This window comes from Carcharodon carcharias, chromosome 3 (assembly GCF_017639515.1).
Source record: "Carcharodon carcharias isolate sCarCar2 chromosome 3, sCarCar2.pri, whole genome shotgun sequence".
NCBI classification, from domain to species: domain Eukaryota; kingdom Metazoa; phylum Chordata; class Chondrichthyes; order Lamniformes; family Lamnidae; genus Carcharodon; species Carcharodon carcharias.
In genome coordinates this window covers 120,388,164-120,402,907 of record NC_054469.1, presented here as the reverse complement: position 1 = coordinate 120,402,907, position 14,744 = coordinate 120,388,164, and the positions used below count along the sequence as shown (strand labels likewise).

The 14,744-nt window shown below is 42.0% G+C and overlaps 1 protein-coding gene across 12 annotated transcripts in view; it reads right to left on the bottom strand.

Moving 5' to 3' along the window:
• phf14 (PHD finger protein 14) overlaps positions 1-14,744 on the bottom strand; it is a 309,934-nt gene that overhangs the window by 129,594 nt on the left and 165,596 nt on the right. The gene's annotated exons all lie outside the window — the stretch shown is intronic.

The window sequence follows — 14,744 nt, the reverse complement described above, 5'->3', positions numbered from 1 at the left end:
ATTGCCTAAACTGAATACCCAGTTTCAAACGTGCATCCTACATTCTGTTGAATTGTAACTCTTAAAACATACTTAAATTTTAATCTAATATTGGACACAAAATGGATACTTCCAAACTTTATTTCAAAGAATACAATTTGGTTCCCTTCACTCCAGGAGTTCATGAGGAGAAAATCCCTACTGCCACTGTTATAGGTGTCTAGTTAAATGTCTAATTCAGCGTCTACCTGTTTCTAAAATCTTTAGCTAATTAAAACCTCCAACATTATTACAAAGTGACAAATGCATTATTTTAATTGTCTACTTTTACAAAACAAATACTATTCTAGAAATAATCTGCAACGATATCTCATAAATAATATAATTTCAAAGATCTACAGTTCATCATTCTAAGACAGAAAATTCAAAATTGCAAAATTCGTACTCCTACCCGAATGGAAGTAGCAATGCCTATCAAATCATTATTATAAGTATACCCCACCCAGCAATGGACATGGTCCAGCTCCAGAAACCAACAATCAAGGTGTTGTAACAGAAAAAAAAGATACAATTCAGTTCTAAATCAGAATGCAATAGAAAGACCTCTAGCATATTTTAACAGATTGTGGTTTGTGTCCCATCTGCTTGGTTCTGGCTGTTAACATACAACAGATGGAGCAGTTATCACTTAAAAACACCAATAACTCCATTGCTGCCAATTCTGAGCTAAATTTAGTATCTAACTATTCCAAACTGGAAATATTCAAATAGGCCATAATAATAAAAAACAAATAAGACAGCACCAGCCTGACACTTTGCACCTGGAGATCACTACCATGTTAAATAACCATCTGCATAAAACAGTCAAATCCTATTTGACAACGTGTAGCAAATACTTTTTGACCTTTGAAGCCATTCCTGCTGTTAATGTCTGTAAACTATTTCAGTTTTAACATAAAAAGTGGTATTTTCTATCAGCAAACTGACAACACTCACTCCACTTGCTCTTCGACCACCACCCCCCACTCATCTGATCAAAGCTTTTAATTTTGAAATTCCAGCTATCTGTAATATTAAAACAATTGTTATTTGTACCATGCAAGAGCAACTGGGAAGATGTAGTATTCCACTCTGGGGATGACATTTTTGCCATTCCAGCATAAGCTATCCCTGGGTGCAGTGTAAAGCAGACAACCAACCTATAGAGAACATGTATCTTTGTTTTAAGCTCATTCCCAAAAAAGGTAGAGGCCCAAATCTTTCAATCAGCATCAGAACTGCTTCAACAAAAACAGAATTACCTGGAAAAACTCAGCAGGTCTGGCAGCATTGGCGGAGAAGAAAAGAGTTGATGTTTCGAGTCCTGTTGAAGGGTCATGAGGACTCGAAACGTCAACTCTTTTCTTCTCCGCCGATGCTGCCAGATCTGCTGAGTTTTTCCAGGTAATTCTGTTTTTGTTTTGGATTTCCAGCATCCGCAGTTTTTTGTTTGTATCAGAACTGCTTCGTCTAATACTGATCAGATCGAAAATTATCCACTTACCTGGATATGTTTAAAAAGACTAGACTTCCGATCCACAATGCAGAAGAGGTCTCACAGGGCAGGTATCCATGCAGAGAGCAGCGAAGCAAATCAGTACAGGAGCTGCGTACCACCACCTCCCCCCACTCCCACCCCACCCCTCCTCTTCCTCCCATCTTTTTATGGCACTAGCTGCTGTCAGTTTAAATGTCCAATGTGAATGTTAGTGAATGGGTGAATAAGTGGGTGATGAATTAGTGAACAGGTGGGTTGGTGAGTGAGTCAAGTGGCTCGGCTGGCAGGTGGGTTTTGTCAGGAGGGGTTGTCAGGTTGGGGGATGGCTTCAGGTCTGGTCGGAGGGTAGTCAGGGGGAGCAGTCAGTGGGGGATGTGATGGGCAAGTTCAGGATACACAGAATAGATACGCTCCAATGAGAAAGAAAACTTCCAAGGGGAGGACCCACCATCCATGTTTAACTAAAAAAGTTGAAGACAGTATCAAACGTAAAGAAAAAGCATATAATTGCAGGTCGCAGGTCAGAAGATTGGACAGAATATAAATAACAGCAAAGAATGACAAAAAGATTAATAAGGAGGGAAAAATTATTATGCAAGTATGAGAGGAAGCTAGCTAGAAATATAAAGATGGATAGTAAGAGTTTCTATAGATATTTAAGAGAGTTAATAAAGTGAGCATTGGTTCTATAGAAAGTGAGTCTGGGGAATTATTAGTGGAAAATAAGGAGATGACAGTTGAATTGAACAGGTATTTTGCATTGGCGTTCAATATAGAGAATACAAGGAGCATCCCAGAAATAGCTCTAAATCAGGAAATGGAAGGGAGGAACTCAGGAAAATTACAATCACCAGGGGAGTGGTACTGAGCAAATTGTTGGAGCTGCAGGCTGACAAATCTCTGGGTCCTGATGGACTTCATCCTAGGGGATCTTGAAAGAAATGGCTAGTGAGATAGCTGATGTATTGGTTTTCATTTTCCAAAACTCACTAGATTTGGGGAAGCTTCCATTAGATTGGAAAACAACAAACGTTAATTCCTTTATTCAAAAAGGGAGACAGAAAGCAAGAAACTACAGACCAGTTAGCTTAACATCTGTCATAGGGAAAAAGTTAGAAGCTATTATTGAAGATATTATAGCAGGGCAGTTAGAAATATTCAAGGTAATCAGGCAGAGTCAACATGGTTTTGTGAAAGGGAAACCATGTTTAAGCAATTTATTGGAGTTCTTTGAAGGAGTCACATGTGCTGTGGAGTATAGGGGAACCAGTGGATGTACTGTACTTAAATATCCATTAGGAAGTTGAGGTGCCACATCAAAGGTTATTGCGGAAAATAAAGCTCATGTTGTAGGGGGTAACATATTGGCATGGATAGAATATTGGGTACTTAATAGGAAATGGAGAGTAGGTATAAATAGGTCATTTTCTGATTGACAGAATGTAATGGGTGGTGTGCCACAGAGGGCAGTGCTGGGGCCTCAACTTTTTAAACTTTAAATAAATGTTTTGAATGAAGGTACCGAAGGTATGTTTGCTAAATTTGCTGACGACAGAAGGATATTTAGGAAGTTAGGTTGTGAAGAAGACGTAAGGAGGCTACAAAGTGACATAGATAGGTTAAGTAAGTGAGCAAAGATCTGGAAAATCAAGTACAATATGGGCAAATGTGAAATCATCCACTTTGGCAGGAAGAATAAAAAAGCATATTATCTAAATGGTGAGAGATTGCAGAGAGCTGAAATTCTGATGAATCTGGGTGTCCTAGTGCATGAATCTCAAAAGGTTAGTATGCAATTAATTAGGAAAGTTAATAGAATGTCATCAATTACTGAGAGGGAAATTGATTACAAAAGTAGGGAGGTTATGTTTCAGTTACACAGGGTTCTACTGAGACCGCATCTGGGGTACTGTGTACAGTATTGGTCTCCTTATTTAAGGAAAGATGTAAATCCATTTGAAGCAGTTCAGAAAAGATTTACTTGACTAATACCAGGAATGGGCAGATTATCTTCTGAGGAAAGGTTGGACAGGTTAGGCTTGTATCCACTGGAGTTTAGAAGAGTAAGAGGTGACTTGATTGAGATCTTTTAAGGTCCTGAGGGGTTTTGACAGAGTGGATGTGGAGGGCATGTTTCTTTTGAGGGATAATCAAGAACTAAGGGTCAGGGTTTAAAAATAAGGGGGTTGCTCATTTAAGATGGAGAGGAGGAGAAATGTTTTCTCTCGGAAGGTCTTGAGTCTTTGGAACTATGCTTCCACTGCCTTTTGAGGAAAAGAGTCTTTGAATATTTTCAAAGCTGAGCTAGATAGATTCTTGATTAACAAGGAGGTGAAAGATTATCAGGGGTAGGCAGGAATGTGGAGTGGAGGTTACAATCAGATCAACCATGGTCTTATTGAATGGTGGAGCAGGCTAGAGGGACTGAATGGCCTACTCCTAATTCGTATGTTCATATGTCCAACACACTGTTCAGCATATCAGCAGCTTAGGCCCAATATTATTTCTAAGACAGAAAGTGGGAAAGTAAGTAATACTTGGATTGCCTTGAGGGAGATGAAGAATAGAAACATGGGGTGGGATCTTGATCCAGGGACTCTTGTATGGTCTGATGCCTTATCGTCCTCAGTGAGGAGGAAATTCCTTCCTTCTCCTCATTTAAGTAGCTTATTTCCCAGGTGGCCAGCAGCTAGTCATGTTGGAGGATATGCAGTGTATTGGTGCCCATGTTTCCCAAGAGAGAAAAGTAAGGAGGGCTGGTCTGCTACCTTGCCTGCCATCAAGTCATTTAAATGTTTTCTGGCACTGGCCTGGAGTTCTAGGGTTGAGAGAGGTAGCACTCATTGTCACCATTACCTTAACACGCCACACAAGGGATCTTTGAGATCTCTCATGGGCACTAAAGTCTTTCTCTCCTTTATGGAAATTCATCCAGGGGCATTAAGTCGATCTCACTAAAACTGTTTTTTCTTTGCACCCTCTATTCCATGCCCTGCTCCTTTCTGGCTGCTCCTTCAGTAGAACAGTCCCCAGAAATGCCTCACAAACTAACATGAACAATTTAGAACAACTATGAGCACAAATTCTAGCTCAATAGGGTGCCGCTAAATGAAGTACTTAACTCGGAATTTGGCATGAGTGAGGAAATTCAGCGCAGGGAGGGAAGAGGTATTACTTTGGTCTGTTACAGAACAAGGAGTGGTCCGAGAGAAGAAGCGGGACACGGCGAGAACTTGGAGGTAAACTCCAGAGGGATTAATTAGGTAGATGATTGGTTTGTGAGTTTTAAGGTTGATTTCTTTTACCCTCTTAAGGCAGTAGTTTAAACCAGGATCAGAAAAGTATATGTTATATTACATATATAGCATAACTAGTTAAACTACTTGATATAAATAAAAAAATCATCGAATAAAGACTTAGTTCATTTATTTAATTATTTAAGTCTAGTCTCAGATATGGCAAAGCAGGCTGTGTGTTTGCGCTGCAGAATGTGGGAGTTTGTGGATGGTGACAATGCCCTGAGCAAACAAGTCTGCAGGAAATATCTCCATCCTGAAGCTCTCTTGCTCAGAATCATTGGGGAGACCTACTGAATGCTCTGTGGAACATTTCTGTTCAGTCCACAAGCATTACCCGCAGCTTCCTGTCGCTTGTCATTTGAATTCTCCATCCTGCTCCCATTCTGACTTCTTTTTCCTTTGCTTGTGAGTGTTCCAATGAAACTCAACGCAAGCTCGAGGAACGACAATCTCATCTTTTGACTCAGCACTCGTAAGCCCTCAGGATCCAACACTGAGTTCAACAATTTCAAATCATAACCTCTGCCTCTATTTTGTTTCATGTTTGGTTTTTTTTTTCTCGTTTCTTATACTCCTTCACTTCACATTTGGACTGCTGCTATCCAGTCATTCATGCCTCACCTGGACATATCTTTTGTTCCTTTGCTTTAAGTATTACCAATCCATTTGGTTTCTGTAGCATGAAATCTTTTGCCATTAATCTCTCTTACCTCCATCCTATGGTAAACTTTACAGTGTATTCTTCCCCCTTCCTCCTCACATCTTTCACTTGTTCAAAACCGATTAGATTTCTACTTTTCCTCAGCTCTGATGAAGGCCATAGATTTAAAACTTCAACTCCTTCCCTCCATAAATGCTTCCCCTGACCTGTTGGTTTTCAGCATATTCTATTTTTATTGGAAAGTTCTGCTTGAGAGTGTGGTGGAGGCAGGTTCAATTGAAGCATTCAAGAGGGAATTGGATTATTATCTGAAAATGAAGAATATGCAGGGTTATGGGGAGAAGGCGACAATAGTTCAAATGCTCATTCGGAGAGCTGGCACAGACACAATTCTAATCTATAACAATTCTGTGATCCTGAGTTGGGCTGGGGGCAGGGGGAGCTCTCTGCGTCTGACCTGAAAGAAAACTTAGTGAGATAGATTCACTTATGACAGCCGATTGATTAAATGCTCCATCTGCATTTCTAAGTCAGGCAGTGGGCATGACATGCATGTGCATGACATGATCTCAAATTAATTACTGAAAGGACCAATACAAAAGTAGAATTTGGAGAAGCTAGGGGGTATTTAATGTGGGTTTACAAAGAGCAAAGCCAGCACCCAGATTCCATGTTTTTTAAAATTACGACTAGGTGCAGTCAGGGCCAGGAGGAATATTATTTTGCCGAGTGCTGAGTCAAAAGATGAGGTTGTCGTTCCTCGAGCTCGCGTTGAGTTTCATTGGAACACTGTCACAAGCGAAGGACAAAAAAGTCAGAATGGGAGCAGGATGGAGAATTCAAATGACAAGCGACAGGAAGCTGCGGGTAATGCTTGTGGACTGAAGAGAGATGTTCCACAGAGCATTCAGTAGGTCTCCCCAATGATTCTGAGCAAGAGAGCTTCATGGTGGAGACATCTCCTGCAGACTTGTTTGCTCAGGGCATTGTCACCATCCACAAACTCCCACATTCTGCAGCGCAAACACACAGCCTGCTTTGCCATATCTGAGACTAGACTTAAATAATTAAATAAATGAACTAAGTCTTTATTCGATGATTTTTGTATTTATATCAAGTAGTTTAACTAGTTATGCTATATATGTAATATAACATATACTTTTCTGATCCTGGTTTAAACTACTGCCTTAAGAGGGTAAAAGAAACAAGTGAAAAAAACCTACTGCTGTTACCAAAATGGCATGGTTAAAAGTACCTGAGAAGACCAGCAGCACTGAGCGGTGGACCTGGATACAGCGGTGGAAGAAGTTTAATGAACTAATCTGGTCAGGAAAATGAATATCATTGCATATTCACCTCGATCATGCAGTCAATGTTCCCTTTAAAATTTTGAAATTTTGCATGACCATTTTATTTCAATGCATGCCCACTTTAACTTTTTATGCGCAGCTTTCACTGTGTTTAATTCAAATGAGGCCTATGGATACCTTCCAGGCTGCTGCGTGCAGCTAACGGAACATTGCAAGTGATGGACACAGCACCGGCATTCTGTCTTGGGACATACTCTTATCACATCACTCCTCACATCCAATTAACTTTCAACAGCACTCACCTTTTACTTTCTATGCACTTCTTCATCATCCCATTTATCCATCTACCACTGTCACTCACCCATTCTTAGACACCCTCACTGAATGCACTGCAGCCATTGGGTGAATCCATGACCTTCAATCACTCACAGGCATGTTCTTTCCACCCTTGTTGAAGACAACACAAGGGAGAGGGAGAGCATTGAGGTCACCTGTTACAAAATGCACATATCAAAGTTGCAGAGGAGGCAACCATGGGATAAGTGGCACATCTGCGTCAGAAAATTCTGAAAAAACTCAGCAGCTCTGGCAGCATCCATGGAGGGAGAAACAGAGTTAATGTTTTGAGTCTGTATGACTCTTCTTCAGAGCTCACTGAGAGAGTAGGTTGGGTTTTCACCCAGTGTTCACAATCCACAAGTGAGCACAGTGCAGCCAGTGGTGGCAGGGACAGCTACGGAGGATCCATGTTAGAGTGGGTGGGGCGATCCTCCCCAAACTCTGCTAAGTTGGATACAGGTACTGAATCTCAGAGGGCCTCATTGAGAAGGAGAATGAGAGAGTTCCAACAGGAAATCTGCAAGACACTGACATACATGCCATACACTTTCCACAATAGCAGAGGATGAAAGAGTCAAATTCTAACAAAAGTATTCTAGGTAATTACAAGAATGAACAGAATAGCCACCTTCATGTGGTGTCAAGCACATTTTTCAAATGAATCTCTGCAGGTCATTAACACTGCAAGCCTTAAACAAGATAACCGATACCTTTCCATGATTTGCAATATTTATATCTAGCAAGCTGATTGCCAGCATTGCGATAGGAGCAATGTGGTGCAGGCCAAGAAGAGGAATTATTGTGAAAGGGAACATGTCAGAGGGACCCCACTCAATGAGTTCCCACTTCATTCACTGCCCCCCTCTAATCTATCAGTACCCGTCATGCTGCTTCATCGCCCAATGCCAGAGTATGAACCTGCATAGGTGCAAGTAGAGCAGTCTTTGATGGGAACACCTTCAGGCACATTGAAACCCAAAGGCCATAACCCAAAAGCAACAAAGTAGGGATTTAAGCATAAAAACAAAAAAACTGCTGATGCTGGAAATCCAAAACAAAAACAAAAACAGAATTACCTGGAAAAACTCAGCAGGTCTGGCAGCATCGGCGGAGAAGAAAAGAGTTGACGTTTCGAGTCCTCATGACCCTTCGACAGAACTTCGACAGGATTTAAGCAACCTGTCTCTACTTCTGCTGAAATTTTTAAGGATGAACCATGTAGAAGTGGTAGGAAGCACAGGCTAAAGCAACGTACTTCATCAAGTACATGTGAAAATAAGGGGGTTTGATAAAATGTTGTGTTTTTTCTTAAATCACGGCACATTAAAAATTATTGCTTAGCATCACTTCTACTTCTTGCTCATTATTGCATCCTATATGCCAGCTCAACATCATCATAAAGTAAGTGAAAGTGCAATACATAACAGGATCAATTGACCAGATATGCAATGGGTGTACGAGTGGTCGAAGGACTGTTCTGTGTAGTTTGGGGTGGGAGGTAGCAGGCCCAGATGACTTCATTTTTTCCCCGATGTCCATCACCACTAGCAGCTTTATTAGGGTATCTGGGCAGCGATGTACGATGGGTACCCTGTTTTCATATTATTATCTTCGTCCTCCTCTTCTTCAATATTCCCTTTTATCAAAAATGATGAATGAGTATCATAGCTAACATCCACCTCTAACCCCCACTGCTACACAACATTCTGCAGGTCGCAGCACACCACAATGATTCTGGAGATCCTGGTTGTAAAGCACTAAAGGGCACCTCAGCAGCATTTTCAGCATGCTATGGCTTGCTCACTCAAGGACACACCTGGTGGTCAATTGACTCTAGTTGCAGCACTCTTGCCCCTCTCTGAGAATCGTAGAATGGCTACAGTGCAGAAGGCTATTTGGTCCCTTGTGTCCTTGCCAACACTTTTCCAAAATAACTTACCTCGTCCCAAGCCCGTCTTTTGTCCATTTTCTCTCTTCAGATAATCATCCAATTCTTCTTTGAATACCTTAAATGAATGTCTCCACCACACACAGGCAGTGCATTCTAAATGCTAACCACTTGCTGTGTAATAAAGTTTTTTTCCTTATTTCACCATTGTTTCTTTTGCCAATCAACTTAAATTAGCGTCTTGATCCTTCACCCAATGGAAATAGGTCCACCCTAACTACTCTTTCCAGCCCCTCATGGTTTTGAATACCTCTATCAAATCTTCTCCCAACCTTCCCTTCACCAAGGAGAACAGCTCCAGCTTCTTCAATCTATCCACATAGCTGAGATTCCCCATCCCTGGAACCATTCTTGTGCATCTTTTCTGAACCTTTTCTGGGAAGGATGTGGAGGCATTAAAGCGTGGTGCCCAGAACTGGACACAATATTCTTATTGAGGCTGAATCATTGTTATAATACAAGTTTATCATAACTTCCTTGCTTTTGTGTCCCATGCTACTAATAAAGCTCAGGATCTGGTAAGCTTTAGTCACTTTCTCAATCTGTCCTGCCACCTTCAATGATTTTTGCACATATACTCCCAGGTTCCTCTGCTGTGCACCCTTTTTAGAATTACACCTTTTGTTTTATATTGTCTCACCTAGTTCTTCCTAGCAAAATCAATCACTTCACACCTCTCTGCATTACATTTCATCCGCTACTTCTCCACCACTCTACACTTGGCTATGTCTTTTTGAAGTTTAAAATTATCCTCCTCAGAGTTCAAATCTTGTAGCATCCACAAATTTTGAAATTATGTCCTATTATATATCCAGAAAATCAGCAGCTCTAACACTGATGCCTGGGCATCTTCAATTCCTCCTGTACCAAAGATAAGGTTGAAGCATTTGCAACAATCTTCAACCAGAATTGCCAGGCGGATAATCCATCTCTACCTCCACAGAGGTGTCCACCATCACAGAAGTCAGTCTTCAGCCAATTCGATTCACTCCACATGATATCAAGAAACAGCTGAAGGTACTGGGTACTGCAAATGCTATGGGCCCTGACAATATTCCGGCAATAGAACTGAAGACTTGTGCTCCAGAACTTGCTGCACCCTTAGCCAAACTGTTCCCAGTACAGCTACAGCACTGGCATCTACCCGGCATGGTGGAAACTTGCTCAGGTCTGCCCTGTACACAAAAAGCAGGACAAATCCAACCTGGCCAATTACCACCCAAATCAATTTACTCTCGGTCATCAGTAAAGTGGTGGAGGGGGTCGTCAACAGTGCTATCTAGCAGTACTTGTTTAACAATACCCTGCTCACTGACACCCAGTTTGCCTTCCATCAGGGTCACTCAGCTCCTGACCTCATTACAGCTTTGGGTCAAAAATGGACAAAAGAGCTGAACTCCAGAGATGAGGTCAGAGTGACTGCCCTTGACATCAAGGCAGGATTTGGCTGAGTGTCGCATCAAGGAGCCCTAGCAAAACTGGAGTCAATGGGAATCAGAGGGAAATTCTCTGCTGGTTGCAATCATACCTACACAAAGGAAGATAGTTGGAGGTCAATCATCTCAGTTCCAAGACGTCACTGCAGGAGTTCCCCAGGGTAGTGTCCTAGGCCCAACCATCTTCAGCAGCTTCATCAATAACCTTCCTTCTATCACAAGGTTAGAAGTGCGGATGTTTGCTGATGATTGCACAACGTTCAGCGACTCATCAGATACTGAAGCAGTCCACGTCCAAATGCAGCAAGACTTGGACAATATAGAGGCTTGGGCTGATAAGTGGCAAGTAACATTCACGCCACACAAGTGCCAGGCAATGACCATCCCCAACAAGAGAGAATCTAACCATCACCCCATGACATTCAATGGCATTACCATCGCTGAATACCCCACTATCAACATTCTGGGGGTTACCATTGATTGGAAACTGAACTGGACTAGCCATATAAATACTATGGCTACAAGAGCACGTCAGAGGCTCAGAATCCTGTGATGGGTTACTCACTGCCTGACTCCCCAAAGCCCGACTACCTCAGCAAAGCACAAGTCAGGAGTGTGATGGAATACTTTTCGCTTACCTGGATGAGTGCAGCTCCAACACCACTCAAGAAGCTTGACACCATTCAGGACAAAGCAGCACGTTTGATTGGCACACCATCCACAAACATTCACTCCTTCCACCACCGACTCTGAGGGGCAGCAGTGTGTACCATCTACACTGCACTGCCCCTTAGACCGCATGTTCCAAACCCAGGGCTGCTACCATCAAGAGGAACACAGGCAGCAAACACAGGGGAACACCACCCACCTGCAAGTTCCCTTCCAAGCCACTCACCATCCTGACTTGGAAATATATCACTGTTCCTTCAATGTTGCTGGATCAAAATCCCGAAACTCCCTCCCTAACAGCACATGTGCCTACACCACATGGACTGCAGCAGTTGAAGGCACCACCACCTTCTCAAGGGCTGTTAGGGATGGGCAATAAATTCTGGCTTCGCCAGCAATGTCCACGTGACATGAATGAACAGAAAAAAAGAACCATGCATCAGTACTCTGTTTTCTGTCACTCAGCCAAGTTCATGTCCATACTGCTACTGTGCCTTTTGTTCCATTAGCTCTAACTTGGCTCACAAGATTGTTATGTGGCACTTCATAAAATGCTTTTTGAACGTCCATTTGCACCACATTATCCACATCCACCTTCTGCCACCTCATTAAAAAACTCAAGCAAGTTATTTAAGTACAATTTTCCCTTAACAAATCCATGTAGGCATTCCTTAATTAATTCGCATTTGCCCAAATGACCGTTAATTTCATTCTGAATTATCATTTCCAGAAGCTTCCCCATCACAGAGGTTAAACTGACTGGCCTATTGTTGCTGGGCTTGTGTCCATCCATTGTCAGTGTTCCCCTTGCATATTCCTAATAACCCAGAATTCTATTTGATGACAAAGAATCTCTCTCAAAATGCCTTAGAAGATCCTTGCTCCATCAGCCATGCTGGTAAACCATCTACATACTTCCCACCCTTTTAGCTAAAAGGCTCCTTCTGCATTTCCTATTTTCTTTGGCAGTCATTAATTTGCACATATATCACAAAAGATCAATGAGATCAAGATGCTATGTCCCAATGTAAAGCACTGACTTGTAATTGTGCCCAATGTAAATCCTTCATTTTTGAAGTACAGGTTGTCAAACACGTTACGTTACAGCATATTGCTTTTTATTGTATGTTAAACCATCAAATCAAAATTCTTAAAATGTGGACATCTGGTTTCTATATGCCCATAAAATGTCTAGATTTTGGAGCTTTAATCTACGGAAAGCAATCATTTAATAGCAACATGCTGAGTCTTTAAGTGATGACATAATTCAATAAATATTTTCGAAGGTATTTTTATTTTTTCATTCAGTTATAATAAAGATGGTGGATGGGGTGCCAATTGGGCCTAGGAACTCCTGCAGCAGTATCCTGGGGTTGAGATGATTGACCTCCCAACAACCACAAACATCTTCCTTTGTGCTAGGTATAATGCCAACCAGTGGAGAGTATTCCTCTGGATTCCCACTGACTTCAATTTTGCTAGGGCTCCTTAAATGCCACACTTTGTCAAATACTGCTTTGATGTCAAAGGCAGGCACTCTTACCTCATCCCTTGCGTTCAGCTCTTTTGCTCATGTTTGGACAAAGGCTGTAATGAGATCAGGAGCCGAATGGCCCTGACTGAATCCAAACTGAGCACCAGTGAATAGGTTATTGCTGAGTGTGGGCAATTGGATAGCACTGCTGATGGCACCTTCCATTGTTTTGCTGGTGATCGAGAGTAGAGAAACGGCACGGTAATTTGCCAGACCAGGTTTACCCAATATTTTAGGAACAGGGTATGCCTGGGCAATTTTTCACATTGTCAGGTATATGAAATGGTATAGCAGCATTGGAACAGCTTGGCTAGTAAATCAAATTGGCTAAAGACGAGCATCTAAGATGATGGTGACCTCAGGTGGTGGCCAAAATGGATAATCCACTCAGCATTTCTGGCTGAAGTTGGTTGCAAACGCTTCAGCCTTGTCTTTTGCACTGATATGCTAAGCTCCCCTGTCATTGAGCATGAGCATGTTTTTGGAGCCTTCTCCTTCAGTTAGTCGTTTAATTACCCACCACCATTCATGACTGTATATGTCAGAAATGTAGAGCTTAGATATGATCTGTTGATTACGGGATCGCTTAGCTCTGCATGCATCTTGTCCTGTGTTGTAGCTTCACTACGTTGGTACCTCATTTTTAGCTGTGCCTGCATTTGCTCCTGGCATGCTCCTCTATACACTTCATTGAATCATAGTTGATTCCCCTAGCTTGATGGTAATGGTACAGCAAGGGATATGCCGAGCCATGAGATTACAGGCTGTAATGTTACAGTACAGAAAGAGGCCACTGGACTTGTCATATCTGCGCTGGCTCTCTAAATGAGTAATTCACTTCGTGCCATTCCCCTGCCTTCTCCCCGTAACCCTGCACATTCTTCCTTTTCAATCCAATTCCTTCCTGAATGCCTCAATTGAACCTGCCTCTCAGGCAGCATAGTCCAATAGAAATAGAAAATGCTGGAAACATTTAGCAGGTCGGGCAGCATCTGTGGAGGGAAACAGAGTTTATGTTTTATGTCTATGATATGCCATCAGAACTGAGGAAAGGTAGATATCTAATAGGGTTTGAATAAGTGAAGGTGGGGGCGGAGGCAGTGGTGCAGGAGGTTGCAGTCCAGGAAAACCTTCTTCATTTTATCTGGGATTTCTAATTCTGTTTTTACTGAATTATGTTTATTTTTACAACGTGCTACTAAACCCTGCATGACTGTAGAGGTTTCATTCTTCAATAGTGCTTTTTTGCAGTAAGTGGTTTGGTTTTGTCTCCAAGTACATAATAATGGTGAATGGCTCTGACGTGTATATTCTCAAAGCATTATCTGTTAAATTCATTTCACGATCCTCTAGATTGATACTGTGTATGCTCAAGGATCTTTCCAAATATTATAATGACTATGCAGCTATACTGACTAGGGGTAGATTCTCAGCATTTTCAGTGCTTTTATTTTTAAGAATAGAACATACTTGAGCTCCCCTCACAGCTAGAGGTGAAGAAACCTGCTCAGACCAGAAATGCCCAAAATTTAATTTCAGGTCTGTGTTGAGTAACCTGATTACAAGCAGGGCAGTAGTAATAATGCTATAACAGGCCACAGGGACCTGTAATAAAGAAGGAAATCTCCGCCATCCTTTCTGCTCCTAATCATTGCACCTTTGCAAGCAATGCACACGTAAATGTTTAGTGAGGGTAAGATTGGGCCTCCTGTCGTCGAATAATTGTTGACATTTATGGGTCAAAGCTTGTATACGACCAATGACCCACTTGAGCGACGAATTGTACGATAGGGAATCATAGCCTAGAAAGGAAGACAATGCTTTCAAGGACAAGAGAGCAGGAAAAAAAATTAGAGGAAATAATTAGCACAACACGGCAGTGAAAGGGACAGAGGGGCTACGGTGGGGGGGGGGGGGGGCAGAAGGGCTGCCAAGGGAGGAGCGTGTCAGAAAAGTTTCCGAGGGTGGGGAGCTTGGTTGGGGGGAGGGGGGGGGTGTGTGTGTGTGTCAGAGGGGCTTTCAAGGCATTTGG